Source organism: Stenella coeruleoalba (genome assembly GCF_951394435.1).
Source record: "Stenella coeruleoalba genome assembly, chromosome: 1".
NCBI classification, from domain to species: Eukaryota; Metazoa; Chordata; class Mammalia; order Artiodactyla; family Delphinidae; genus Stenella; species Stenella coeruleoalba.
The window spans coordinates 52253133-52267765 of NC_137169.1; the positions used below are offsets into that span (position 1 = coordinate 52253133).

Sequence of the window (14633 nt, forward strand, 5' to 3'; positions counted from 1 at the left end):
AGATAACTAAAAAAACCTGCTGTATAAAAAATAAATAAAATTCTAAATAAATAAATAAGATAAAATTTTAAAAAATGTTTACTAGCCTTATAAATGGATTAATAAGATTTGAAGCCGAACTTAAAAGCTTAAAGAACAATTCAAGTTTTCAATTTGTAACTTTAATTTTAAAAATTAATTAAAAAAACCAAAACTAAGCCTCTGATTAATCTTTCTATGCACTAAAACTTCCCTTGAGGATGCCAAAAAAACTCCTAGCAACAGAGATGAGGAAACTGTGGCAGGCAGTTACTAAGTGGCAGAGCTGGGATCTGGAGTCCTGGGGCTGCAAAAACTTTTATGCTTTTATCATCACTCTTCATCGCCTTCTCCTGACAAATAATTAGACAACAGTAACATGCAATTAACATAAAGACTTGAAGGGTTCATTCTTTCTCCCATGTCCTGCAATGCCTCAGGGTTATAATTATATAATTATCCCACAGTACAGAGTGAGGTGGAGTAGGTGTTTAAGGATTGGACTGAATTAGTATGACTTTAATTATAACATACCCTGGAAATGGCTTTTCTTACTAAATCCCTAGTAAGACGGGGCTGAGGGCTCCCGTCTTGTGCAGGAACTTCTGGGCAGGCACAGAGGCACCTGCACCTTCAGACCCGTCTGCGACCACGGGTAGAATACAGTGAACTTGGGAGCTGCAGCAGTCCATTCACCCTGATGCTCCTCCTTGGCCATGGCCTTCTCAACATGGCCTGTTCTTCCTTTTCAGTCTCTCCGGCACCTCTGTAGAAGCAGAGATCAGGCGTGACTTCCCACGGTGTGCACACGGGATGGTACCACCCATGTGCAGAACTTCCTGGGCCAGGATCCACCACCTCAGACCCACTGAGTGAACTCCCTTGTTGCTGCAAGGATGGCAGTGTCCACAGGGCGCAGAGGAGAGTCTGTGTTACAGGGAGCAGTGGTAGGTGGGTTCACGTACAACACCTCTGTGAGAGGCTGGTCGTCAGCCCTGGGATCAGTAACCCCCAGAAGACGCGGCCCCTGGAAGCCTGCCTGGATCTGTTAGTGAAGGTTCCAGGAGTGAAGCGGACAGCAATAGGAGTGGCTCCAGTGACAGCAGCCAACTTCAGCACAGCCCTCTGGCCAGTGTTCCTGGAGGATATGACACTGATCAGTCAGTTTTTAAATGGTAACAATGGCACAACAAGAAGCAGAAGCTTCTCCCAGGTCCCCTTCAGATCTATAATGTAGATGCCGTCACTTTTCCTTTAGGAGATGTATTGTTCCATCTGGAAGTCAAGGTTGGTACCACCTAAGTGGGTTCCTGCTGCTTGGAATTTGAGGACATCCTCCTCCCTCATCTGCGGGACATCAAGGGTTCTAAACTTTGTGAACGTTTCCCTTTAAGTTACAATGATAACCCAAGACAATGCTGTACGGACTCCTCTCCGGGTAAGTGAGGAAAGGCTGCATTACCTTTCATTGGTAAGTCTGAAGTTTTCTTCATCTATCAACAAGCATGGGATCTTGAGAGCAAAATGGATCCAGAAGGAAAATGTCACTTTCAGTTATAACATCAAGTTTCGTTGAGCCTAAACCAAAGTTTCTGTCTCACTCCCAAGTTAAAATTTCTGTTTTTCCCAACATCCCCTGATTTGCAACCCTCAACATAGGTCTGAGTCATGGGCAGGAATCTTCAGCGGTGAATGAGAAGTGTATGTCTGGGTGTATTCTCCTCACTTCTACTGGATCTCCAGATTTGGGGCAAAAGAGAGGGGAAGAGGAAGAAGAGAGAGAAACATCCTTTCCTAGTGCTGATGTTAATGTTTTATGTCTCCCTCGGCTACTCCTGCCTGTCTCTAGAGGCTTCCATACCCTGGTCTCCTGCCTGTCTCTAGAGGCTTCCATACGCTGGTCTCCTGCCTGTCTCTAGAGGCTTCCATACGCTGGTCTCCTGCCTGTCTCTAGAGGCTTCCATACGCTGGTCTCCTGCCTGTCTCTAGAGGCTTCCATACGCTGGTCTCCTGCCTGTCTCTAGAGGCTTCCATACGCTGGTCTCCTGCCTGTCTCTAGAGGCTTCCATACGCTGGTCTCCTGCCTGTCTCTAGAGGCTTCCATACGCTGGTCTCCTGCCTGTCTCTAGAGGCTTCCATACGCTGGTCTCCTGCCTGTCTCTAGAGGCTTCCATACCCTGGTCTTTGGCCAGTTGCCTGTGGATTACTTGGAGGCACCCTGAGGACCTACACACTGTGCAGCCCCTGACATTCATGTGAGCGACACACAGTCCAGCTGCTATCTTGCCCTCCTCCACTCTCAGCTTTTGCAATCACCTTACTGCCATTTTCTGCTGGGATGACCTTCAAGGGACTTTAAATCCAGTTACCTTCAAAATATCCTCTTGGCCCATGGAAAACTCAGGCATCCCTCCCATGCTGAATAGTGGCGTCACTGCTCCTCTGTGGCTTTTTCTCCTTACCCTGCTGTTGCCAACTGCTCCTCTGGCTCACACCTTCAGGGTGCTCAGACAAGCCATGCTGGGCTCACATATGCCCCCACCTATAGGGAAGGGATCATGTGTCAAAATCCCAAGAACTTTCTCACTCTTCTCTGCTTGGGACGCAGCACCTTCATGGGCCTGAGACTGTCTATAACTCAGCCAGCATCCAGAGAGGAGTGAGAAGCCAGGTTCCTCTTCTTGCAGGAATCCCCGATTTCTTGGGGTGGTTCTATTAGAGCTAGTTTCATCTGACCTGAGAAGTGAGTAACTCATGGGGAACGGAGGAGTGATGACACAACAGTTCATATGCAGTCAACAACTCATTAGTAAGAAGTTCCTACTTAAGCAAACTGAATTTGAATTTCTTACCTTTTCTTATATAGGTGGTGGGATATTGCAAGGCTATCTGGTCTACCTTTTAACAGCGTCTGCATATGTACCTAGCATCTACATTTTAGAATGTGAGGGTTCTTTCAGCTTTGCATCTGTACCCAAAGTCCATGACAAGAGGAGCCCCATTTAACATCCTGTTAAATAAATTTAAATATATATAATATAATATTTTACCAAATTTGGATCATATATTTTATAACTTCCTTTTTCTTACTTAAAGATGTATTGCAAAATTTCCCTTGTTACGAAATGTGCTCTGAGATGTTATTTTTAATACCTGTGAGAGGGAGACAGTCTCTCACAGCATCAGTTGTATTCAGGCTGGGTCTAAAAGGGTGAGTCACAGTTTTCTAGGGAGAGAAAAGGGAAACCTCTATTAAAAGATAAAGAATCAAGAAAGAACATCAAATATTTTGGGAACTGGGAGGAGGAGGAAGGGACTTGATCTACACAATCCTGTGAAATTGGAGAGTAAATACTTATTACTGCTATGATTAACATTACTATTATGATTCATTTTATTTTCAAAAGAGGAAACTGAGGCTTAGAGTAAGAGATCTGTCAGTGGTAAAGCCAGAATTCAAAGTTAAGACTTCTGGAACCTAAGAGGAAACTGAATATAAGAAGGAAAGTTAGAAATCTAGGAGCCCAAAGTCATGACAAGGAGAAGGGGTACACTAGAAGTGAGAGGGTGAGAAGGGAAGGAAAACCCTCTCTCCGTTTCCAATTCAATCCCCTTTGTTCTCAGAGAAGCCTGGGAAGTTGACCACCAACTTCCCTCATCTGATGAGTAAAGTGTAATAAATGTATGCTTTTCCTTTTTGTAGAAATGTGAAGTCGTTTCCAAAATTAGCCCTGTCCAACTGTTAAAATCCCCAAGTTCCCAAACTCTCTCAACAGGAAACAAGCAGTGGACATCCAGATGTTTCTCCTCCCAGTGTTTGTGTACTGTTTGCATTTATCTTTTTCTTGTCAAATCATGACATTATGAAATGCTTTATTATGGTGATTGGTCATATGCACAGAAGTCCTAGGAAGGGGAACTGAGGGCAGCCTGGGTACGGGGTGACACGTATCTCCTTAGCCAATGATCCATCTCGGAAAACGATTTCTGAGAGCCACACTTCCAGCAAATGCTCAGAGTTCAGGAATTCACCAAGTATGTGACTCAGTTGAGACTCTGTTCCTTTCCTTTATGAAGAGAATTAGCACAAGGAACAACCCTGATGAACCGCCCTTTGGAGGTAAGAAGGAGAAGGATCTGCCTGAAAATAATGCAATCTACCAAAGGCTGTGAATACCAGAAGGACATATTCCTGCAGGAAGAGAGGTGAATGGAAGATGGGATGGTAAATAATAAACAGACTATCAACTTGGGTATCATTAGTTATCTCTCACCTTGTGCCAAGGAGTGGGCTATAAAACGTCAGAATTTTACATACACTGCCTCTGCTAATTCTCAGAACAATCCTAAGAAGGAAGTCCTGTTTTCCTGCCCTGTTTATAGATGAGGAAACGAAAACCCAAGACAGGTTAAGAAACTGAAAATGTTATACATCTAGTAAGTGGCTGAGCTAGGAATCCAACCTAGGTCTCAGTCCAAAGAGACTATGCATTTGACTCATCATTATGTTGTGAGTGCATGGACATAATTCTATCATATGAAAAAAAAAAGGGGGGTGGGGACACTTTTTGTTCTGATTCTCCAAGGAGGAGATGGGATTTTGCCTCAGTTTCTAGCAACACCAGAACTGTCTCTGTTTTTCTCTCTTTTAGTAACATTTTAATGAGGGTCTTTCTCTTCCTTCCTCTATGGCACCATTTTGCTTAGGCATTGGGGTCACTTTGAATCACTTTTCTTGTCTTGTTTTTAAGCTGGCATTGTTTCATTATTTCTGTGAATCCCAAAGAAAGATATGAAAGGCAAACAGCACATACCTGACAGGTCACGGCGATTAGCAATGGAAACAACAGACAAACAAACAGCTACAGGATTGGATCCTAGAAGCCTTTCTCCTGCCAGGTAACTGGTGACCAAAGTGATCAGACTTTCAACTCATATCACGCTGGATTATTTGATCTTTTTTCCTACTTTTTAATTATGATCTTAGCCAAAACTCCATGTTCTTTGTCCCACTAGTAAAGTGAGGGAAGGAAGAAAAAACAGAGATAAATATAACCAACTTTATTTGGATCTGCTATGTCTCATTAGCAGTTTTATGGTTTGGGTATAGAGTAATACTTAGTCCAGAGAAGGCATTTGCTCTTTCTGATTTATTTTTTAAACTAAATGTTTAATTGTTTTGTCCCCTTTGGCTTCACTAGAGAAAGGTCTATATCCTCCATGCACATACTGTAAGAATGGGCATCAACATCTGCTCACCAGACCTGCCCCTAAGTCTTCTTCTTAAGCACCAGGGGAAGAATCTCAAGTTAGTCTCCAGTTTGACTTTGCAAGAATGCTGCAGAATCCTCTGTAGTGTTTTTGCCTCTCACCTTTCTTGGGAGTTTATAGGGGGCTTTGAAGTTTCTCTGAACAAACAGGGTCTCTGTGTTTCACTATTGCTGAGCCAACCCTGGGGCCTTGGTTCCATCAGCTCCTTATTAAGAGTTTAGTAATTCCAGTTTCCACCTTTTGGTCTGGCTTGCTTTGCGCACATCTGGAGAGAATTAGCTCCCAGGCCTCTGTAACATACCCATTTTGTGGTTCTAGGGAGAATTGTGTGCTAGGGGATGTTGCTGCCATTAACGAGCTTTCTTTATGGCGTTTAACTGTAAAAGGTACCCTCATTAATATCAACAGACAAAGAGAAAGTGAGGCTGTTCCACCTCTATTTAGCTCTTGCCTTCTTGACTGTGTGTGAGCCCTTTTGCTGAAAAAGAAAGAATAAATATCACGAAAATGGGAATGAAGTACAAGATAAAAAGAGTACATCATAAGAATAAAAATAACAATAATGTCCAGCCACTTGAAATGAGTAGAAGTCTATCCCTGCCCGATTCATGTGCCTACATGTGCCTTTTAAGCTCTTGAGATGTGGCTGGTATATATGTATTAAGGTTTACTGTAAGTATAAACCACACTCTAGATTTGGAAGACTTAGCATAAAAAATGTAAAATATCTCAATAATTTTTACATAGATTATATTTTGAAATGATAATAATTTGGAGATATAAGGTTAAATTTAATTTTACCTGTTTCTTTTTAGTTATTTAATGTGGCTATTAGAAATTTTTAAATTATGTAAATGGTTCATCTGTGTGTTTTGCGTCATGTTTCTATTAGACAGCAGTGCACTGAAGGACCAGACAAATGATTTAACAGGGTATGACTCTGGACTTGCAAGAGTCCCATGACTGGGGCTTCCCTGGTGGCGCAGTGGTTGAGAGTCTGCCTGCCGATGCAGGGGACACGGGTTCGTACCCCGGTCCGGGAAGATCCCACATGCCGCGGAGCGGCTGGGCCCGTGAGCCATGGCCGCTGAGCCTGCGCGTCCGGAGCCTGTGCTCCGCAACGGGAGAGGCCACAACAGTGAGAGGCCCATGTACCGCAAAAAAAAAAAAAAAAAAAAAAAGAGTCCCATGACTTGGAATCCATGTGACATCAAAGTGAACAGGAGAGATGTCAAAAGAAGTATTAAGAAAATGTCATCCTGAATCTCAACAAACAGGAAAAGGTGGCTATTGGAAACTACTGACTGGTAAGCTTTGTCTCAGTACAAAATTCTAGAATCAATTATTAAATACAACATTTATAAGCAAATTAGAAAACAAGTAGATGAGTACAAGAAACCAGCTGAGTTCACTAAAAACAAGGCATACCACATCAAATTCATTACCATTTTTGATGAAATGGTTGCACTGACAAATCTAGGGAATTATATAAACATGCCTGATTTCAGCAAACTATTAGACAAAACTTCTCATGACATCCCTGCAGACAAATTTCAGACAGTTGTGTTGGATAATAGTCATTAGGTAATACCACAACTGGTTGCATATTTGTATTTAGTCTTTAAATTTTACCTATAGGAAGGTCTATAGGGGCGGTCACAAAACTAAAAATTAATTGAATTAATATGATGGTTATCAAAATCAATACTCAAAAGAGAATGCATCAGTAATAGGAATATGGCATACAACCACCATAAATGTAAAGTGCTTCGCTCATAAAGCGAATTGTGTGGATATAGCACTAGGGTAGCCTGGCTTGAAAATAATTAATTAATGACAAGAATTAATTTTTTTAACTAAATGTGAACTATACTTGTGGAAAACTATCACAGGAAGCAGTAGTCTCACTTTATTGTACTTAATTGGCTAAATCCAGAATATTTTGTCCAGCTCTTGGATAACTACAATGGTGGGGGGTGGACAGTCTTGACAATGAGAAAATGAAGGCCCTACATGAAGGCTGACAAAGAGGAATCATGGTGGCTGTGACATGAGAGCTGTGCTCAATGCTATCACTTGGAGAGTGTGGACATGCTGCTTTGCTACAAAATACAGGCAGATCCCAGAACAATTAGTGGAAGTTACAGGAAAGGTAGGAACAGACCATTGTGAAGAACTTTTGGAGCTCTCCATGGGGAGAGACTGGGTTCCCATGGCATTCATTAGGAATGTTAAAGAAGATACTTCTACACTGGAGGGTGATCGAAAGAAGTGAGATCTTTAAATTTCCAATTCTAAAATCAGAAATCCTATTAGTACAGGGAGTCTTTAAATACTCTACACGTTTCTGCTTTGGTGAGATCAAGCTAAGTATCATCTGGAAGTTTCTTGAAAATGATGAGGCACCAGAAATTAGACTATCAGGAAACCTTGTACGTTCTGGCTCTCTGTGTATGTTTGGGTGCGAGGATGAAGCAAAGCCCTGCTTTATAGGATTTACCAATTTCTGTGGTGTAAATACTCCTACCACAGCAAACTTTAAGTTACCCACAGTTTAACAACTGGCTCACAAATTTCCTGAAAGTTTAACATGGCTTTCACAGTCAGTATGAGCTGGCTCTAGTTATCGGCTACTAACCCATCACCTGGTGGTCAGAATGTGGTGTCAGCAAGACAGATTCGATCAATCAAATGTTGGGTATTGTTTTTTGTTTTTTCATGTTTGCTGTGGGTCACACACTATGAAAATTGTTAACATGTGACATGATATTTTCCCTCAAAGAATTTAAGGCCACCTAGTAGGGGAGGAGAATAGGTTGGGGGGACAAAGATTAACACACACAGAACAAATAGAGTATTTTAGGACATAGTACAGGAACTGACCATATAGATCTATGCTGGTAAAGCTGTGAAGGCACAAGAGCTAATGTTTATTGAGCGTTGAAATGCTCCATGTGCAGTGCGAGCCACTTTTCATAACTCAAGACTCATAATCTTAACCCTGTAAGGTTGCCGTTGTGCTATTATATGAGTGAGGAACCAGAGCTCAAATATCAAGACGCGTGGGCTTCCCTGATGGCGCAGTGGTTGAGAGTCCGCCTGCCGGTGCAGGGGACACGGGTTCGTGCCCCGGTCCGGGAAGATCCCACATGCCGCGCAGCGGCTGGTCCCGTGAGCCATGGCCGCTGAGCCTGCGCGTCCGGAGCCTATGCTCCGCAACGGGAGAGGCCCGCGTACTGCAAAAAAAAAAAAAAAAAAAAAAAAAATCAGGACGCGAACCTGAGGCCACACCACACTGGTAGGAGCACAAGACCCGCTGAATCTACACATCCAGTTCATTCCACCGTTCTGTCCTTTGCCTCTTCAGGGAAGGAGGAGGTAAGCCTGGGATGGTGTGGCTCCTGGCCCTGGCTGACGCAGAAAGCAAGACAAGGCCGACGGCACGGAGGTCATGCTCCCAGTCTCCACCCACGCACGCTGAAATGCTGCTCCCCTCCGCTCCATCAAACTGCCTGGGATGTCGATTTTGAGTTTTTATTAAAAGTTCCAGCTGTGTGAGTTAGGGCAGTAAATATCTCCCTGAGCCTCGGTTCCTCTTCTTCCATAAAATGAAAGGAAATACTATCTAATTTACACTTTGCTGAGATTAAATGTGTTAATTTTACAAAACACCCAGCACAATGGCCAGCACAGAGGGAGCATTCCATAAATATTAAAATCCTTTCCCTCTACACAGCTGCATGGTTCTCTCCCTAGCTGGACTGTGGTGTGTGTCTTTATGTCTTCAGCAATTAGCACAGTGCCTGGCAGAGTCTAGGTAAGCCTTGTTCAGTTACAGCAGTGATTCATTCCTCTGGGCCCAGAAATACTTTTTACTTTAAATAAAACAAATATATACACACGTGTAAAGATCCGTTCCAATGCCGAGAAGTCAGTGTACACTTTTCTCGGGGCTGGTCGTTCCATACAAATGAGGACATCCTGATGGTCCGCTCTGCTCAGCCTGAAAGCTGCCTCTATCTCTTTATTAACTTCGACGAGGTGTCATCTTGCTGCCATGATCTTTCCATTCTAGGGAGTTGTTTGTCCCATTACAGTAACAAGGGATGGTGCTAGGTTGCCACTAAGAGTCCAAGGAAGAGTGTCATAATGGAGGCCAGAGTTCAAGTATGACAGCTCAAGGCAAGTTCAGTCAAGGAAACCAGTGGTGAAGGTCACGGGGCTGTTGGTGAGGCCCTCGGATTTTTACTAAGGACCTCATGTCCATCACTGCAGCCTGAGAGGTTTGACCAGTAATTGCACAGATGGGAGCCGGAAGCCTGAGGCTTGTCACGACCCCAGGGGATTTGAAGAGAACAGAAAAGTGGTTGGCAAGAGACAAACTCCATAAGAGCAAGCAAAGGCACCCAACCGTGCTAATTCACTCTTTCCATTAACTCATCTCCCCCTACCCAGAGCTGCTTACCAGGGTGTGCCTATAGGCAGGCGCTGCCTCACCTGCGCACGCAGGAACCAACTATGAAATCCACCTATGTATGTTCTGTGGAATCTGGCTCTAATTTTAGCAGACAGCACGAGCTGTCCTCTGGTTTTTATTAAAATCCATAAGTAAGAGAGTAATTCATACTCCAAAATGTTACAGACTTACTATTTACATAGGGAGACGATTGAAAACTGTTTTGTTGTTTTCTGCTTTTCTCTGTTTGGCAATTGTTCTTTAATGAGCGTGGAATACTTTTATATTTTTAAAAAATAAACATTTTTTAAAAGAGTAAGAGTTTCATGTCAGAAACAGAAGGATAGACACAAAAATTTCTATCACTAAAGGCTTTGAGAACCATATTCCTAGAGCTCTGATGATCAGAAAGTCGACTTATTAGGGCATTTTCCTCCACTTTCTGTAAATCTGAGTGAACTTTGTTCTGGGACTGCCAACTGAAGATTGAGAAATACACATTATAATTAGAGGGATGGATAATCGGTCGAATTCCCTAGCACCTACTGCCAATTGAGTTCTAGGTGAAGTGCTTGGAAGATGATGGCTTTTCAAAAGCTGGGTTTTCTCAGCATGGAATGACAGGATATGGGACAGGTCTTGGTCCAATGTTTGTCAAGCATCAGCTGTGTGCTGAGCACTGTTCTGGACACTGAAGATAGAGAGATCATTCATGTCTTCACTCTAGCTAGGAAGGTAGATATGAAAGCAATATTGCAGTACCAGGGGGTGACGTATGTACAGAGGGTGTGGTGAGTGCTCAGGGCAGGTTTCACAGAGCCCGGGACATTTCAGAAAGCTTCCTTTTAGGGTAGGAATTTGCTTAGCAGACTAGACATGGTTGGGTGGTAAAGGAGTGGTTAGAGATACAGGGAATCTGGCAGAGAGAAAAAATGAAAGTATGATCAGGACCTCGGGAAAAACTCATTTAAAATTCTCCAACACACAACAGTTCTTGTCCCAAATAAGAATGAGGCTAGTGGGCCATTCTGAGCCCCGATTCCACCCAACACCTATTAGTCCTGCCATGTACTCAGTATAAGTATGGTGATGATTAAAGAAAACCACGTGACATCATCTTCCAAAGTCACTTGAGGATCAGAGAGTTGTCTTACTGTGGTGCTTCCTGTCTTTTTGGTGAGTGTGTAGGGCAAAAGTGAAACTCCGAGGCTGCCCATTCAAGAATGAGAAATTGCGTAATAGAATTAGCTTAACAAATACTTATGTTTTGTATAACCTATCAGAGATCCTGGAATGGCTTTTCCTGAAAGAATTTACAATCTGGACACTGTCCTACCACCTAGACAGGCGGGAAGGGAAGGGAGTGTTGCCACCAAAGTTGCTTGCTCTGTCATCGGCGGCCTTCCAGCCCAAGAAATAAAAATAATCGCAAGGTAGTTTTAATCTTTACTGAGTTCTGTTGAAACATATCAAAGAGAATCCCAAACGCACAGCAAAACCTCTTGAAATTGCCTTTCCCATCTCTCTCTTGTCGTATATATCACACATTTATGGCTCCCTCCTCCCAATCCTTTCCTCCTTCTCCCGTATCCCTCCAAACTCTCTTAAACCCAGCGACAAGAGCACTTGTCTTCTCTCCCCCAGCTCCCGTCCCGCCTTTCTGAATTTATTCCTCCTGAGGCTGGTAGCTCCCTCTCCCTTTTCTAAAGTAAATCAATTTCACCTTTCCGGCCCTATACTCCAATCAACACCACAGTATTTTTATATTTGTGGGAGAAGTTTAATAGGCAGAATGGGGGGGATGCTTTGCAGAGGCTAGAATACCCAGGGGAATGATTTGTTTTTCTTGTCATCTGAACAGCGAGCATTTGTAGCCTCTGCTGGCAAAGTTTCTCTGTGGTGGCTCCCATATTTTAGGCCTCGCTCACCCTAGAAACGTAAGCCTTCCCGTATCAGAGAAGCTTGATGTAAAATGATCTTCATGAGCCTCTTTTCTGGAACTTGTCTTTCCTTTTTACTGATAGAAAATTTGAGTCTCCTCTCCTTTACTCCTCAAAGTTGGCTAACTATAAGAATATTATTCATGATACCACAAAAAAAGAAGCAGACACACATATAGAGAACAAACTAGTGGTTACCAGTGGGGAGAGGGAAAGGGGGTGCTATATAGGGGTAAGGGATTAAGAAGTACAAATTATTAGGTATAAAATAAGCTACAGGGCTTCCCTGGTGGCACAGTGGTTAAGAATACGCCTGCCAATGCAGGGGACATGGGTTCGAGCCCTGATCCGGGAAGATCCCACATGCCGCAGAGCAACTAAGCCTGTGTGCCACAACTACTGAGTCTGCGCTCTAGAGCCCATGAGCCGCAACTACTGAGCCCGCACGCTGCAACTAGTGAAGGCCGTGCACCGAGAGCCTGTGCTCCGTAACAAGAGAAGCCACCGCGATGAGAAGCCCGTCACCGCAACTAGAGAAAGCCCGTGCGCAGCAACAAAGACCCAATGCAGCCAAAAATAAATAAATAAATAAATTTATTTAAAAAATAAAAATTAAAAAATAAAATAAGCTACAAGGATATATTGTACAATACAAGGAGCATAGCCAATCTTTTATAATAACTATAAATGGAACATAACCTTTAAAAATTGTGAGTCACTATATTGTACACCTGTAACTTATATGATATTGTACATCAACTTCAGTTAAAAAAAAGACACCGTTCATGTAGCGCTTGTCATCCCCACAAACCCCAAGGGCAGGGGCCTCGTCCATTAGCGCTGTCCGTGGAAAATGCCACGCACACATTTCTTACTGTAGTTAGTATTTGTTGAAGTGGATCGAACGTGAGCATAAGTTTCTCAAAGGGTCTTTTAGCCTGTTGTCACTGACGTGAAACCTGGAGCACACACGATGTATCTCCCCATGTCTCAAGCCACCCTAAGAATGGGTGACCTGGAAGCAGTCTTCCCCTCACGGGGTTTCCTCCGATATCAGCACTGCAAGCCGAGGGTCTTTAAGGACAGAAAAAAGCCATTTGTTTTTCCTTTCCTCTGAAAAGCGACCAGGTGCAAAGTTTTCCACCCAACTCCTGACTTCTCTGAGCCCACTCTGGCATTTGAAGAGTTAATCTGTTGCCACCTAGTGGCTCTCGGCCAACCTGCGGGACCCCCAGCTCACAGAGGAGGAGGGGCGAGGGTGGTGGGGTGAGGTTGCCTTGGTGAAGGGACAAGGTTCCACGGCGGCTTTGTCTTCCCACCCCCGAGTACTACTTAGAGGGGTTGGCTTTTTGAAAACCTATTCCCTTTCTCCTCTCCCTCCCTCCCTCCCCTGCAACTGGGGCCTGTTTCCGCTAGACCTGAGGCAAAGCAGTAGTGCAGGCTAGGATTTCTTGCAAGTTTTCCGCTGTGGGGTGCCGCAACAGCTGTGACCCTGGCTTGATTTTGATGTAGACTTCAAGGGCACCGTCCCCAGCAGGGGGAACATTTTTACCTCAGGAGCCTATTCACATTGGTAGCCTTGGCAGGGAAAGTTCCAGAAGCTTTGATTACACAAATACCTCTGCTAAGTACAGGCCCAGTCTTGGCAACCTGTGGAGAGAGAATGTGCACGTGGGCTGATTAAACCAAACGACCGTTTCCTTTGCTGGGGCGGGGGCTGAGGGTCTTCAGCTTGGAAATGATTTTTTCCTTGGCTGTGTTGCCTGGAAACTTGGAGGGTTTAATTAGGACTGGGGAGGTTTTGGGCTTCTGCAGCTGCCTCTGCTCTCCCCCAGGGTTACTGAGTGTGTGTGTGTGTGCGCGCGTGTGTGTGTGTGTGTGTGTGTGTGTGTGTGTGTGTCCGGCAGTGCAGGCCAAAGCCGTCTGGAGAAGTAAATTGTGTACCACGGCAAATGTGACCCTTTTTATTTCAATTGATTTTAGTTAACAACTTTGAACCTTGTAAACCACAGAGAGGCTGCGTGCGGTTTACATATCGCGTATTGGAGCTGGACAACTAGGTGGAAGTGGTAGCTCTTACCTTCTTACCTACATCCATCAAGGGCCAATCTTTGAAAAGTTTTCTCAATGTTCCCAAGTATGTCCAGGAAGAACGGCCCTGGGTCCATGTCTCCCTGGCTCTGTGAGTTCCAAGGGAGAAGTAAGGCAGAGCCCAGTCTACCCTGATGCAGTTATCTTACTTTGATAGGAAAAATCAACAAATTAAAATACAATCTATTAATCCTTTATTGACCTCAATGTACTTTATTCATCTCAACATTACCAGTTTATTCTCCCGTTTGGAGATTTTGAAGAATTGAGGAGAAACATTTTCCATTTTTCTTTGGTATGTGTGTATGTTTGTATTTATTTATTTTTCAACTACAAATATTATACATATGTATGTTCCAGTTATAAAAGAGTTAGAGACAGAAGTATAACCTCTCTTGCTCAAAGGAAGATTTTCCGGCTGGAGTCAAGGTTGATCTAGGCACATTTTGGCCCATCTCTTCTTCGTTTCCTCCCTCTTTTCTTTCCTCCCTTCCTTTTCTCCTCCTTTCAGTGGAAGATTCAGAAACATAGTCCCTCCCTTTATTGAGTCCACAGAATTGAGCTATAGCATGCCATGTGTGTTACCTCCTAGGGCTCCCGTAACAAAGTACCACAGATTGGGTGGCTTAGACAACAGAGCTGTGTTTTCTCACAGTTCTGGAGGCTAGAAGTACAATATCAAGGTGTCAGCAGGGTTGGCTCCTTCAGAGGGCTGTTAGGGAAGCTCTGTTCCATGCCTCTTCTCTAGCTTCTGAGGGCAACCTTTGGTGTTCCTTGGCTTGTAGATACATCACCCAGATCTCTACCTTCAACTTCACATGGCATTCTCCCTGTGTGTGCATCTGTCTCTGTGTCCA

At 43.8% G+C, this 14633-nt stretch overlaps 1 pseudogene across 1 annotated transcript; it reads right to left on the bottom strand.

Moving 5' to 3' along the window:
* Positions 1–572: 572 nt before the first annotated feature.
* On the bottom strand, positions 573–13853 carry LOC307186700 (small ribosomal subunit protein uS2-like; annotated as a pseudogene). Its single transcript has 2 exons — positions 13774–13853; positions 573–1405 (listed from the first exon to the last, which is right to left on the bottom strand). The product of its transcript is annotated as a small ribosomal subunit protein uS2-like (transcript).
* Between the last annotated feature and the right edge of the window lie 780 nt (positions 13854–14633).